The sequence below is a fragment of the Gracilinanus agilis genome, chromosome 1 (genome assembly GCF_016433145.1).
Source record: "Gracilinanus agilis isolate LMUSP501 chromosome 1, AgileGrace, whole genome shotgun sequence".
Classification (NCBI taxonomy): Eukaryota; Metazoa; Chordata; class Mammalia; order Didelphimorphia; family Didelphidae; genus Gracilinanus; species Gracilinanus agilis.
Window position 1 is genome coordinate 196,120,382 of NC_058130.1, and position 14,671 is coordinate 196,135,052.

The following is a 14,671-nucleotide window of genomic DNA, read 5'->3' on the forward strand; positions in this document are numbered from 1 at the left end:
CTCTCATTCTCCCAGTCAGTGCTGTCTAAGATGAATAGTTGCAAAGCTGTATGGGTAGAAGGTGTTTTCTCGGTGTTGATTCTCTACACCAGTGATGTCACAGGTCCAGTCTAAAAAATCATCATTACCATCAACAAGTCAAACCAGTAAGTGACTGTCCCCCTTCAATACCTTTTATGAAAATAAAATTGTCAGTTTTAGATAAGAAAGGGATGTGTAAAAAACAAAACAAAACCAATATTGTGGATTTTGTTGCAATGGGTTTTTTCTTTGTTTTTTCTTCCTTAATGAGGAAGAGAGAGGTGAGAGGAAGAGAAAGAAAATTTTTGTTCACTTAAATTTTTTTTAATTATGTGTAGACAAATAAGAGAAACAAAATCCACGTGAAAACAGATCAAGCTTTTATTCTTTGTGGCAACTAGGCAAAATCAGGTTTTTGATCTAAATATGTTTTTTGAACAAAACTTTGTCTTGGCATGCCTGAATTATGTCTTAAAGGATTATGACATAGGCAGGTTCTAATTTTTAAAAAATGAAAACTTAGGGGGCAGCTGGGTAGCTCAGTGGATTGAGAGCCAGGCCTAGAGACAGGAGGTCCTAGGTTCAAATCCGGCCTCAGACACTTCCCAGCTGTGTGACCCTGGGCAAATCACTTGACCCCCATTGCCTACCCTTACCAACTCTTCTACCTATAAGTCAATACACAGAAGTTAAGGGTTTAAAATTTAAAAAAATGAAAACTTAGTTACAGGGAATCAATCATTCATGATAGGGTTTATAGGCTATACTTAACTATTGAATTACCTTTTCTTTTTCCCATTTCTCATGTTCTTGATTAAGTTGTAGGAAGAGTTTATTCTTTGACTGCATTAGTTCTTCTGTTTTCTCCACCATAATCTACACATTTGGAAGGAAGATGGAAGTTAATCTTTGCTATTCTAATATTAATTGAATACACTTAGCTTCCCCTTTTCACTCTGTCCAAGATTACACAGGTAATGAATTAATGGTTCCTAAAAGAATAAAAAACAAAATATCATACAAAACCATTTACTATGTAACAAGTATCTATATTTAAAGGCAGTTAGGTAGTGCAATGGATGGAATGTTGGACTTGAGTTTGAATTCTTTACTAGCTGTATAATTCTGGGCAAGGCTCTTTTCTCATTTTTCCAATTCCTCACCTTTCTTCCTCTCTCAATGAATTTAAATATCAAATCTGTATCTCTAGTCTCAACCTCTCTTCTGATGTTCAGACACATATAGACTTACTAAGGGATATCTTCACTAGAATGTCTCCTATGTGCCTCAGACTCAATATTAGGTATATTGGAAAGAGCACTGAAATTAGAGTAAAAAGAATTGATTATGAATTTTGCTTTGGGTACACACTAATTGTGTGGTCTTGGGAAAGTCACTTATCTTCTATATACCTCAGTTTCCTAATCTGTAAAATGAGGGAATTGGACCAAATGACATTTAAGGAAAGTACCATCTAGCTTTAGAGATATAATCCTGTGTCCAAATTCAAGCCTTTTACAATGATCTTTAGGCAGGATATGCTTTGTGACCCAAGCTATCATGGACAATTTTGGAACCAGACTCAAACATCAGGAGAAGGGTTAAGAACATAAACAATATCCTCCCAAAAACTTTAAAAAACAAATTCAACTGAGTATAGTGAAAGGAGATTTTGAAGCACATCCCAGACATTGGGATTCAAGGCCCCAAGTGGAGAAGGACTCCAGAACACTCCTAATTAGGGAAGAGACAGAAACCTTGAGATATTATAATTCCAATTCTTGGTAGACTATTAGAGAAGGAACTAATTAGTGGCATGTCTGGGAAGCTTGCCTAGAACCTTGCTTTGGTGGGTAGATGAGAGGAAATATGCCTCCAATAACTTCCTTTGTAAATAATGATTCTTCCAAATTAAATACTAAGCTTAATTCTTTCTACCTGCTGAAGTGATAAAATTATGTGACCAGCATCCCTAAACTTTTGATGTCGTAGTACAAAAGTCTGCTACCCTCTACTTGCTTTTCTGCTTTTGGCTTTACTATTATTGTAAATGGACCCATCATTTATTCTATTTTCCACATTTGAAACCTTTATGTTATCTTTGCTTTCTTATCTTACTTGTACTTACTACATCCAATCTAAAATTACTAAGTCCTGTCAATTATATCTCAAGATTATTCCTCTTCTTGTTTCTTCTCTAGTTTCATGGCTATTAGACTGATACAAGTCTTCATTATTGCCTATTAGTATCCTTCTACCAGATCTTCTTACGTTTGCTCTTGGTTTACCTACTTCATCCAGACTCCCTACTATTGCTAGACTAATCTTTATCATGTTAAACTTCTCTGTTTAAATTTTTTTTAAATTGACTACCTATTGCTTATCAAAAGCAGCTAGATACTGCAGTGCATAGAATACTGGGCTTGGAATAAGGAAGGCCTCAGATATGAACTAGCTGTGTGACCCTGGATAAATCACTTAATTCTGTTTGCCTCAGTTCCTCCTCTGTAAAATAAGCTGGAGAAGGAAATGGCAAGCCACTCTAGTATCTTCACCAAGAAAATATTCAGTGTTGTTATGAAAAGTCAAACATGACTGAAAATGACTGAATAAATTGCTTATTAAGTAAATTTCAAATTCTATTATCATTTGTGACTCTAGTCAATCAGTCAGGCTGTCACTGTGTGCCAGACTTCATACTAAATTTGGACTTACAATGAAAAGGCAAAGGCATTGTCCTATTCATGAAGGAGTCATAAGGAAGAGAAGTAGAGAAATTAGAAATCTTGTATAATTTTTTCTGCTTTCTATTAGCCAGTGTAAAGTAAAAGCTATTGAACATTATTTAAGTGCCTACTATGTCTTTGGAAGCATAAAGCTAAGTAAGCTGTTCTTGCCCTTAAGACGTTCACAGTCCCACGGGGAAGACGATTCACAAACAACTACATAAAAACTAGCTACAGACAGGATAAATTATAAAAAAAAAAATCAAAAGAGGAGAAGCTAGTTGGTACAGTGGATAAAAACACAAGTCCTGGAGTAAGGAAGACTTATCTTCCTGAATTTAAAAGTTTTGAGACACTTAATGGCTATGCAACCTGGACAAAGCACTTAACTCTGCTTGTCTCAGTTTCCTCATCTGGAAAATGAGCTAGAAAAGAAAATGACAACATTCTTCAGTATCTTTGCTAAGAAAAACCCAAATGGGGGCAGAGGTGAAAAGGAGACACGTGTGAAAGTTGTTATGAAGGTAAAATTGACAAGCCTTGCCAACAGATTGGATCTGGGAGGTAAGAGAGTAAGGAATGGAGGATGACATCTAGGTTATAAGCTTGGAAAACATGTAGGTTATAAGCTTGGACAAAAGTAAATAGAGAACCAGCCTTATAATGAGGAATATCTGAGTTTGAGTTCTGACTCCAATATTTATTGGCTGGGTGACCCTGGATATTTCATTAAACTTCTCAGTGCTCTGGGCAAAACTTTTAGACAAAAGCATGAAATTACATTAGTAGAGATTGTATACTCACCTATTCTAACGAAATCACAGGTTCTGTCTTAACGAGTATATTTGTTTATAAAGCTTAATGCCACTTGAAAAATGTTTTCCTTTGTTCTTCTGGGGACACTTTAAATATTTATTTTACCTTCATTGTATCTTGCCAGTATCTGTTTTTCTTGTTGACTTGTTCCTGGTAAGCTTCAAATCTCCCTCTTAGTTTCTTTATCTTGCTGCTGTAATCATTCTTTAGAGCAAAGAAAATGTTTTAGGGCCCTCCCATCACAATAACTTAGAATTGTTTGTTATTGTTTTTTACAAGCTGAGTAAATGCTATCTCTTGTTATGATTCTATAGGGTCCTTTATAAAAGCCCCTGTCATCTTAATCTGACAGGAAACAACATTCATTGTTAAAAGTTACTTCTAATCTTAATCTTTCCTATAATGATGTTAGCCCATTTCCTTTTTTGTGAGTGACAAAGAAGAAAATCTGTTAACTCTGCACATCATAACACTCCATGGACTTGAAGATGGAAAGTAAGTCACCCTTCAGCCAAACTGTAATCACCACCTGCGTCAAAATAAATAGTAACAGGAGAGGGGTCTGTAGGCATCTCTTGTTTTAATCAATGTGCACACATATCAGACTTGGAAAGGTTACCTTTTGGCTTCAAAAATCTAATCTGAATAGCTTAAACACAGAGCTTTAACAGAAGTTAACATTAAACATAAAACCCTGGTGGTGCTCTGTACACATGTATTTTGGTCCTGATGATCTTTCTTGCTCTTTCAAACCTCAAGAGATTTTTCTCTACATCACATTTTATTTAGTAATTCTCTTTAACTCCTTGTGAGTGAAAAGAATGATGAATGTGGTGACCAAGAAAGTTCATGCTTGAGTAGGATGTGAAAGGTCCAAGGACTTTGTAGGCAAATTTTATCTTCATTTTAGTACCTCAAGTATTATTGAGCCCCACATTGATGTATGCTACCCAGTCTTCTTCCTTTATATTTTCTTGATTTCTATAATTTTTTGAAAAGAGTGATTTGAATATGGAATGGGTCTGTGGGACTGCTAGTGACTTCTTCCTCCTTAGAGATCTTCTAGTGAAGTCTTAGATGAACATTTTTCAACAATATTAGAGTGGGAATTTCTGACACAGATTTGGAAAGTTGGAAAGGATCTCAGAACACATCTAGTGAAAGATCCAAATATAAAATATCTAAATGATCATGCTGTGTCTGCTTGAAAACTTCCAAGTAGAGGGGAACTCATTCCTTTATTCTATTCCACTTTTGGACTGCCCTGACTGAGGAATTTGAAACTAATTTCAGTAAGTATTCACAGAAACGGTGACAGAATTTGAGAATTGGAAAGGATGTCAGTAGTCATCTAGTCCAGCTTAAATAAGGAAAAAAATTCCTACTCTAATATTGTTGAAAAATGCTCATCCAGCCTGTGTTAGAAAAGCTCTAAAAGGTAAGAAGCCACTACTTGTCCAACAAACCCATTCTATTTTCAAATTACTCTAATTGTTCAAAAAAAATTTTTTCCCTGATGTGAAGTCAACATTTACCTCTTTTAAACCTCTATCCATTCTGCCCAATTCTGCCTGACAGGGACAAATAGGACACATCTAATACCTCCTTCATGATAGCCCTTCAAATTCTTAAAAACAGCTATCATGTCATCTTTGAGTTTTCTTACTCCAACATTACTTTTCCTTTAATAAACAATAAAACTATCAATTTTTTAAAAAAATTATCTGTTAAAAGAAGGAAGTGCAAAAAATGAATAAAAAAGTTATATGGGGAAATTTTAGAATTGCAAAATTGGAAGGGATCCTAATAATCATTTAGTCTTCTGATACCATGCTTGAAAAGTAGCTTCCTATATAATATATAGGAGCAGGTCAGCCAGTCTTTGCTCAAAGACTTCTGATGGCAGTAGGAAGTGAGGGTGTTGAGGTAGGGCACTTGCTACTTCCCCCGGCATTCAATTCCACTTTTTGATAACTTTAAATGTTAGTAAATTTTCCCTCATATTAAGTCTACATTTACCTCTTTGGAAATTCTACCCATATTTCTCATTTCTATTTTCTGGGGTCAAACAGAAAAGTCAAATCTTTTTAACGAGTGATAGTCCTTCAAATAACTGAAGAAAATAATGTCTCCTTATTTTTCAGATACAGAAACTAAGACAGGCGAAAGGGAAAAAAAAAACTTCTCAAAATGAGCCAACTAGTAATCAGCAGAATCAGGAGCTGAGACAGGGCATTTTTTTTTAGAAATTAGGCAGTTCGTGTTTTTTTTTAAATATGGAATCCTTTATAATTCATATGATAGTCAATACAGAACTTCTAGCTTTCTTATTTATCATCTGTGTTCTTAAAACACTATGGGGCTCAGTTTTCTACCTTTTAAATAAAAGTGATAGGCTCTCAAATTTCTTTGGTCTCTTTTAGCTCTAAACCCTATTAATCTATTTAACCCTTTGTCAATGTAGAAATATCTCTTTTATTGGGAATGGGGTTCTCATCTGATAATGAAAAAGCAATATCACTAATTGTCGAATGCCACCCAATCTTAGGAACTTGAATATTCTGAAATTTAAAGCACTTAGCTTTAATGTCTGGTATCTAGTAAATACTTAATAAATGCATCTTCAGCTAGGAGTTGCAGTGGAGCATCAAGTCTAAAATCAGAAGACCCAAGTTCAAATATGACCTCAGATCCTTTCCAGCTATGTGAGCCTGAGCAAGTTATTTACCTTCTGCCTGTCTCAGTTTCTTCAATTAAAATGAGGATAATAATAGTAGCTATTTCACAAGGTTGCTGTGAAGACCAAATGAGATAATATTTTTATGTGCCTGGCACATAATAGGTGCTTTATAAAAGCTTATTCCTTCACTTCTTAATTTTATATATAAACACATACATATATTCAGATATATGGTTGCTCACTAACAGGAGCTTTCATCTGTCATTATGGCAAATCTGGGATCATATAAAAATGTACTGTAAATGAATGAATCATCATATGTCAATTATCTCAATTGTTACTTAAAATAAATTTCAACCTTATTGGTAAATGAGGACAGTAAAACAAATCCATTTGAAATATACTCAAAGGCATATATTTCTTGACTAAGCAGCTAGATGATATAATGGCTATAGAATGCAGAACCTTGAGTCAGGAAAACTTGTATTCAAATATAGTCTCTTAAATTGTCAATCATGTGGCCCTGGGGAAGTCACTAAACTGTTGTATACTTTAGTCTTCTCATCAATAAAATCAGAAAAATAATAGCACTTACCTCCTGGTATTATGAGGATAAAATGGAATATTTGTAAGGCATATTGTAAACCTTTGAGTACTGTATAAATCCTTGGTAGTATTATGATTTCATTTTATTATTTTTGTTATTCTTAGAATTCATCACAAGCTTAGATGAGTACTAGATTTTATTTCCTGGTGCTACTCTTATAGTGCCCTCTCACTGTGTTATATTTGTCATTTCTTGGTCTTCCTAAGGTTATCATTCTAATTTTAGATAGCTTTTTTAGGAAGTCATTCCTTAGTCAAGGCCAATGATACTTCCTCTCTGGGTGTCTTCAAATAGAAATTAAATGATGTTTAATGATGCTAAAAGGGTTTTGATTTAGGAATGGATTGGCCTAAATGAACTCTGGCATTCTTCCCAACTCTAAAATTCAGTGAATGTATTATCCTATAATGCTCTAGAACAGTAGTAGCAAACCTTTTAGAGATGAAGTGCTAAACCCTACTTCTATTCCACTGCTCAGACCGCCATACCTTCCCCCCACCTGAGATGAAGTGCCATACTTTAACCCCAAGAAACCAAGTGCAATGCCCCCCAGGCAGGGGAGGGAGGAAGCACTCCCATTGGGCTGCTGGGCAGAGAGGTAGCTGATGAGAAGAATGTGTAGAGAGAGGGTGGAGAGTGGCTTGAGCACTCTGTTCCCCTCCATCTTTACTTCCCTCCAACTGTGAGCTATGGTACCCTCAAACCTAGCTCCTCTCCAACCCCACTATGGCAATCACCTTCACTACAGATTTAACAGACTGCCATCAGCACTGTACTCTCACACCACATGTGAAACACCCCCTCCACTAACACCTTATCCCAGATGGGGAGAGAGGAAGTGGTCCCATTGGGTTTCTTGGTAGAGGGGTGGGTGAAGTGAGGAATAGTCTCAAGTGCATGGATAGAGGGAGGGAAACAGCTCTATCCTGAGTCCCTCAGCCTTTCTAATAATGAACTCTGGCAGGCAACCACAGGCCTGCCCACTGAGAGTGCTCTGCATGCCATTTTTGGCACGTGTGCCATAGGTTTGCCATAACTGCCCTAAAAGTTCCCAAAAAACTGCTTTATATCAGATAAAAAAAAAACTTCCTAATAAATATAACTCTCCAAAGAAGAAGTGGGTTGCCTTGGAGGGTGATGAATTCCTCAATCACTGTTGGTCTTAAAATAAAGACTAGATATTTACTTATTAGGTATTTTGTAACTTATTCAGGTATGAGTTAGAGTAGGTGAAATCTTAGATAGAATCTAATCTGTGATCTTCTGAGAGTGTTCATTGATAATTAGAATAATCTCGAATAATAATGTGAAGACACACTGCATTGTGAATTCTATGTTTGTTTTAAAGTAAATTTTATGCCACCTAAAATTAGACTTTAAAATGAAATAAGAATGTGAATGCTTAATTTCATATACCAGTTATTTTCATCAATTACCTTCTCTTCTCTTCTAATTAACTCCACTTTTTGGGCAATTTGTATATATTTGAGTTGCATTTGGTGCATGTCCTTTGTCATCTGCAAAGATTCAGAAGATACAAAATAGTCATAAGTAGTTGAAAAAATTCTTTACAGGAATGTTAATAATAGCCATCAAAATATGTTTTTGTACTATGCCTGTTCAATTCACCTAGTTATGCTCATGGCCCATTTTAACCATCCTCCTGGTGAGGATTTTCTCTTCTTCCTTCTTAGATTCCAGAGCTGGCTTTTGGGAACAAACTCTTGCATAATTTCATACTTAATTTTTGAAGACAGAGGCTACTGCTATCACAAAAGCAGTCTGTTCCTTTCTAGATACTGAGAAAACCTGGAAAAACTAGTTACCCTTCCCTGTCCTGCCCTGCTATGCAAACTGTATGTATTTTCTAGAGGCTTGAAGTATTCAGTAACAGGAAACTCAGGAAATGAAGAGGGACTGAACAATTAGATCAATAAACTGATTATGGAATGAAAATATCCATAAAACATGACTCTTCCCTAATGTTGTTGATTCTAGCTTAATACAATGTACAAGAAATATAATTTATGTGTCCTAGTAATATTCATCTTTTGTTGGGAACCTATTTACAATATCGGCATTATGATCAATATCAATATCAGTCCTCTGTAATCACTGTACAATGATTTAACTGGTGTTTGAAACTCTGTACTATTCAGATTAACCAAACCCAAATATCTAACTGGAAGGTAGACTACAGTTTATTCCACTGAGGATCATGATACGTAAGACATTTTTAACAAGAAAACTCTACATCAGTTAAGTCCTATCTTACTGTGGAATGTTTGTATCAATATTTATTTAAAGATATATTTACCAAAGCTTGTGTTTTATAATGAGTCTTTTACACACTTCAATATCTATATAAGAAATGAGAAAACCTGGACTGTGATTACCAATGATGGAATAATAGTGTCATTTAAACACAATCCCAAAATAAATATTATTTAGATTTACACAATGCCAAGAAATCAAACATTTCCAAGGCCTTAAATAATGCTTATCTTCCTTCATAATTTACCTTATCTTTAATTGAATTTTGTTTTTTAAATCAATAAAAATAGGTTTTCTCTCCCTATACTCTCACCCATCGAAAAAGAAAGAAAAACAAAACATGCTATAAGACATGTAGTCAAGTAAAACAAAATTTTGCATTTATTTTCCACATACACACATTCAAAAAGATTCATGAAAATGGACATGTATGTATGTATATATACACACACATATATACGTCTCATTATCTACTCTAAGTCTTTCACCTTTCTATAAGGATGTGGGTAGCAAGCTTTATGATCAGATTTCCTAAGTCTATACAGTAGTATTGTCATTTTATACAGTAGTATTGTCATTTTATAAAATGTAATCCTAGATCTACTTATTTAACTCTGCATCAATTCTTAAAAATCTTTCAGTTTTCTCTGAAACTATCATTCAGCATTTTTACAGCACAATAGTATTCTATCATATTTTATCAATCATTCTTTATTCAGCAATTACTCAATTGATTGATACTCTCTCATTTTCCAATTTGTGCCACTTCAAAAAAACTATGAATGGTTTTGAACAACCTTATTTTGAGTTTATTTTGCTTACAGATAACTCCTCAGTTTACCTAACTTTCCCTTATCATTTTTCACCTTCCTGTCTATACCCCATTCTCTGTGTGTATTCTTTTTTTTAAACTAGTTCAGATGAGATTGAGATTCAAGCATTATCCCCACCACATCCTTTTATTTTTTTAATTGAGCTTTATAACAATATGAAATAATTTCCCCATACTTTCTCTCTTTCCTTCCCTACTGCATTTTTGTTTCCCTCTTTTCTCATTCTTCTAAGATTATCAAATCACAACAAAACCACTGAGGTTTACAGCTCAATTATACTGCCTCCATTCCTCTTGGTGATGATAAGATTCAGAGGACACATGTATCTTCTCCCATATTAGAATATAAGGTTTTTATTCTTGTTTAGTCATTTATGGTTGTTCATTTACTTTAGAGAAAAGCAAAACCCAAGAAACCTTTGTAAATTACCAGAACTGATTTGAAAGGTCCTATTCTCACATATTTGCAGAGCTGTAAATTTTTAAAAATAGAATAATTCAGTATTTTTGATATCTTGTCCCAACTTTGTTTCTAATTACTTGTATGACTCTTGTCATGTTGCAGCATTTTTAGTGCTTTAGCTTCTGCCCCCGAGAAAGAAAGAAGTATGAGATGACTTCGTCTTCAAAGCTATATGATTCTATATGTGGGGATAAATTTCCTTAAATTATAATACTAGAAACAATTCTATGAAAAAAATCTTGGCTGAATTTGTCTCTTGCCCACTACTGTTATATTCACCAAAACTTAATCAGCAAATATGAGTGTCATGTCCTCTGAATTTAAAGAACTTACTATATCCAATTTCAGAAAACAGTTTCAATCAGTCTATTGTCCTTCAGGTACTGAGAACTAAGTCACTGAACAATGACCTCTTACAATTCAGGACAATTTTCTTTACTTTATCGAACATCCCATTCTCCAAAGACTAGCAAAATACTTCACATCTGCACAATTAACTGCAATTAATAGCTTATTAGCAAGTTGGAATTTCAAAATCAGCTAATTCAAATATTTGTGGTTTATCTGTAGGTGTGTATGTTTTGTATAATTCTTTGTCAACAATTGGTATATTATGATATTATTAACATTATTTACATAATTTAAACTTATGGAAGTTTTCCAATGGCATTCTATACTCTGTGCAGAAGCAAAGAATTGATATATCTTATTGAAATCATTCCAACTTTTTAATAAACTTCCAACTCCTTTGGCTATCATTCAAGAGGAACCAACATGTAGACCTATGTAATCTTTTTAGCCTTATCTCATTTTGTTTCTTTCCATGTTCTGTAGCCAATCATACTCTTCTATTGTCTACCTACCACTTATACTGGTCTTTGCTTATAATGCTGTATCTTCTCCTTCATTGTTTACTGATTTTTTACCCATTCTTTAAATTTAACATCAAATGCTATCTTCTCCATTAAAATTTTCCTTAATCCTCTTGGTCTGTAATATAATGTATTATAATGTATATTTTTTCTCCCTTGATAGAATACAAATTGTGTGAGTACAGGAAAATTTCACTTTGTCTATGGTATCCTGACTACCTAGCATATACCTGAGTCCAAAAACATGATAGGCACTTGATAAATGTATGGTGATTAAGTATCTGTTTTGCAAATTTATGACAACATGATATTGCACGTTATACTTATTTGCATCTCTGTGGTATCCTTGTATTGGAATGGAAATGTCATGAGGTCAGGGATAATGTTTTATGTATTTTATTTTATATATTTATTTCTATAATTCTATAATTATTTTACATATTTTCAGTTCTGAAGACAAGAGCACAAGGCTTTATATTCAGAAGACAATTAATAAATATTGAAAGAATAAATAAATTAAAAAATGGGTGAAAGTGTGGATAAATGCAAAGTCTTTCTTCATGTCTCTCAGGTAGACCATGGCAGCAAGTGCAACAAGGGAGAAATGTTTCTTTAGCAGAGATCAAGAATAAATTGAGGATCTGTTCCATTTCCTTTAGGACAGCCTAAAATTAAACTTAAGGACATGAGCGCAGGACTAAAGGAGAATACAAGCCCAGAGATCTTTTAAGCCTCAAATATTTTCTTTGAAAAGTAGCTCAAGAATAAGAGAAATTTGATAGTATTATGTTTCCACAAAGACTATGAGCATTGTTATGTAATATGACTTATAAACAAAAATTTGTCAAGTGGTACAAGGCATATTATAGTTTACCCAATGATGTGTACATGTCCTTGGGTGATGTATTACTGATAACTTAATCCTCTACCACTGCCTCCCTATTCTATCCATCCATGTGACAGCTTTAGAAGCCATGTAAACATTAACTATTAACTTGTTATGATTGTATCCTATGCCTATGGTTCAAAACATCTGTATCCAATTTTATTCATGCAAATTTGTTTAGAATCATCTTATTTATATCTGCTTCCATATAAAATAGAATTATTCAAAACCATTTAAGATACATATTTTTTGTCTTTACCTTGGTTATATAAGCTTTAGCCAATGTATATGGAATATATGGCTGCTTGTTTGGGAAGATATTGAGCTCAACTGGTCTCTGGTTTCCTTCATCTGTTATTCCAAAATTGTTTGGGATTTTAACTGAAAATATGAAATTATAAATTAATTAATTAAGTGTTAATACATTTATTAGGTACTTATGTGAAAACAATTCATTTCTTGAAATGAACAAACTCACATTTCCTATTATTTAGAAAAATGTATAAATATAAATATATATGCATGTCATAAAATTATATATAAAGTATATACTATATGTACATATATATTTCTCAAAAGACCCCAAAATTTGAAATCCATGTTCAAATATGTTAATTTCCTTCTTATTCAAATAATCTTCTAGAGGGTGTTAAAATATAGATTACTCAAATTTTTATAAATGGCATTGCCACTAATGAATAAGTAATGAATCATAAATCTAAACTCATGAATATGCTCATGATTAGATTTTGGAGACTCGGAATTAAGTTATTATATTTAGATTCACTCTAGGGAAAAAGGAATAGAAAACCAGAAAACAAATAAACCATTTTCCCTCCCTTTAATAACTAGATCAGAGGGTTCCGGGTTAAGATGGCGGCAGAGTAAGAAGCAGCTCTTAACCTCTCCTGACCAAAACACACAAAACTCCTCAAGGGGACATAAAAACAAGTCCAGACGAATGGAGGAACCCCACAACAGGGCACAACGTGGAAGGTACGTGGAATCGAGACATTTCCAGGCTATAAAGGGCGCTCACTAAATCGCGGGCTGAGCAACAGCCCCACCCCCACCCCCTCCACACTCATCTATAGCTCCGAACCCAGCTAAAAAGAAATAGAGCAAGTTTGGGGCACCCATCGAGTCATCAGCAGCTCCGGGACCTGTTCCTGAGAGCAGTAAGACTTAGGACCCCATTAAGTCAAAAAACGCAGGCGAAATCTGAGCGAGGGAGCAGGACACTGGGTGCAGAGTGCAGGCTGAGCAGAGGTGTGGGTGGAGACAGACACAGCCAGGAACTAAAGCCTAAGTGGGGAACCAGTGCAGACGGGTATACGACTGTGGAAGCAGCGCCCTGAGACTTGTAAAGAAACCTCCCGCAGAGGATCAAGCAAGAGGGCCCACCAGGGGGCTTGACCTTGGAAAAAACCAGAATTCAGACCTCAGGAGCCAATAGATCGCGAACATCTGAGAAGCTGCTGGGCTAATGATGGCTACTCAGCCTCAGGAAGTTCAGAAGAGAAAGAATAATAGCAAGAAAAAGAAGTTTTTAACACTCGACAGCTTTTACACAGAGAAAATCCAGACAACTGAGCAAACAGAGTAGGAGAACAAACAAGCATCCGGACCCTCCTCAAATAAGGAAAACTCCTCACAAGCTATGGAAGAGTTCAAAACTGAGATTTTGAGGAAAATGGAAGAGATCTGGCAAGAAAATAACAGTTAAAAAGGTAGAATCTTGCAATTGGAAAGTGAGGCTCAGAAATCAAATGAACTGATAAGCAAATTGAACACCAGAAATGACCAGATTGAAAAGGAAAACCAAAAGATTATAGCCGAAAACCAGTCCCTAAAGGCTAGAATCGAGCAATTAGAAGCTAATGATCTCTCAAGACAACAAGAACAAATAAAACAAAGTCAAAAGACTGAAAAAATAGAAGGAAATATGAAAGATCTCAACGAGAGAGTGACAGACCAAGAAAACCGGTCTAGAAGAGACAACGTGAGAATAATTGGTCTTCCCGAAAAACCAGAAATTAATAGAAACCTGGACTCCATACTAAAAGAAATTATTCAGCAAAATTGCCCTGAAGTCCTACAACAAGAGGGCAATATAGACATCCAAAGGATTCATAGAACACCCACTACATTCGACCCAGAGAAGAAATCGGTTAGAAATATTATTGCCAAATTCAAAAGCTTTCAAGCAAAGAAAAAATCTTACAAGAAGCCAGAAAGAGACAATTCAAATATCAAGGAGCACCAATCAGGATCACACAGGATCTGGCAGCCTCCACGCTAAAAGACTGTAAGGCTTGGAATACAATATTCAGAAAGGCAAGAGAGCTGGGCCTGCAACCACGGATCAACTACCCATCAAAATTGACTATATATTTCCAGGGGAAAGTATGGGCATTCAACAAAATTGAAGAATTCCAGGTATTTGCACAGAAAAGACCAGGGCTAAATGGAAAGTTTGATATCCAACCACAAA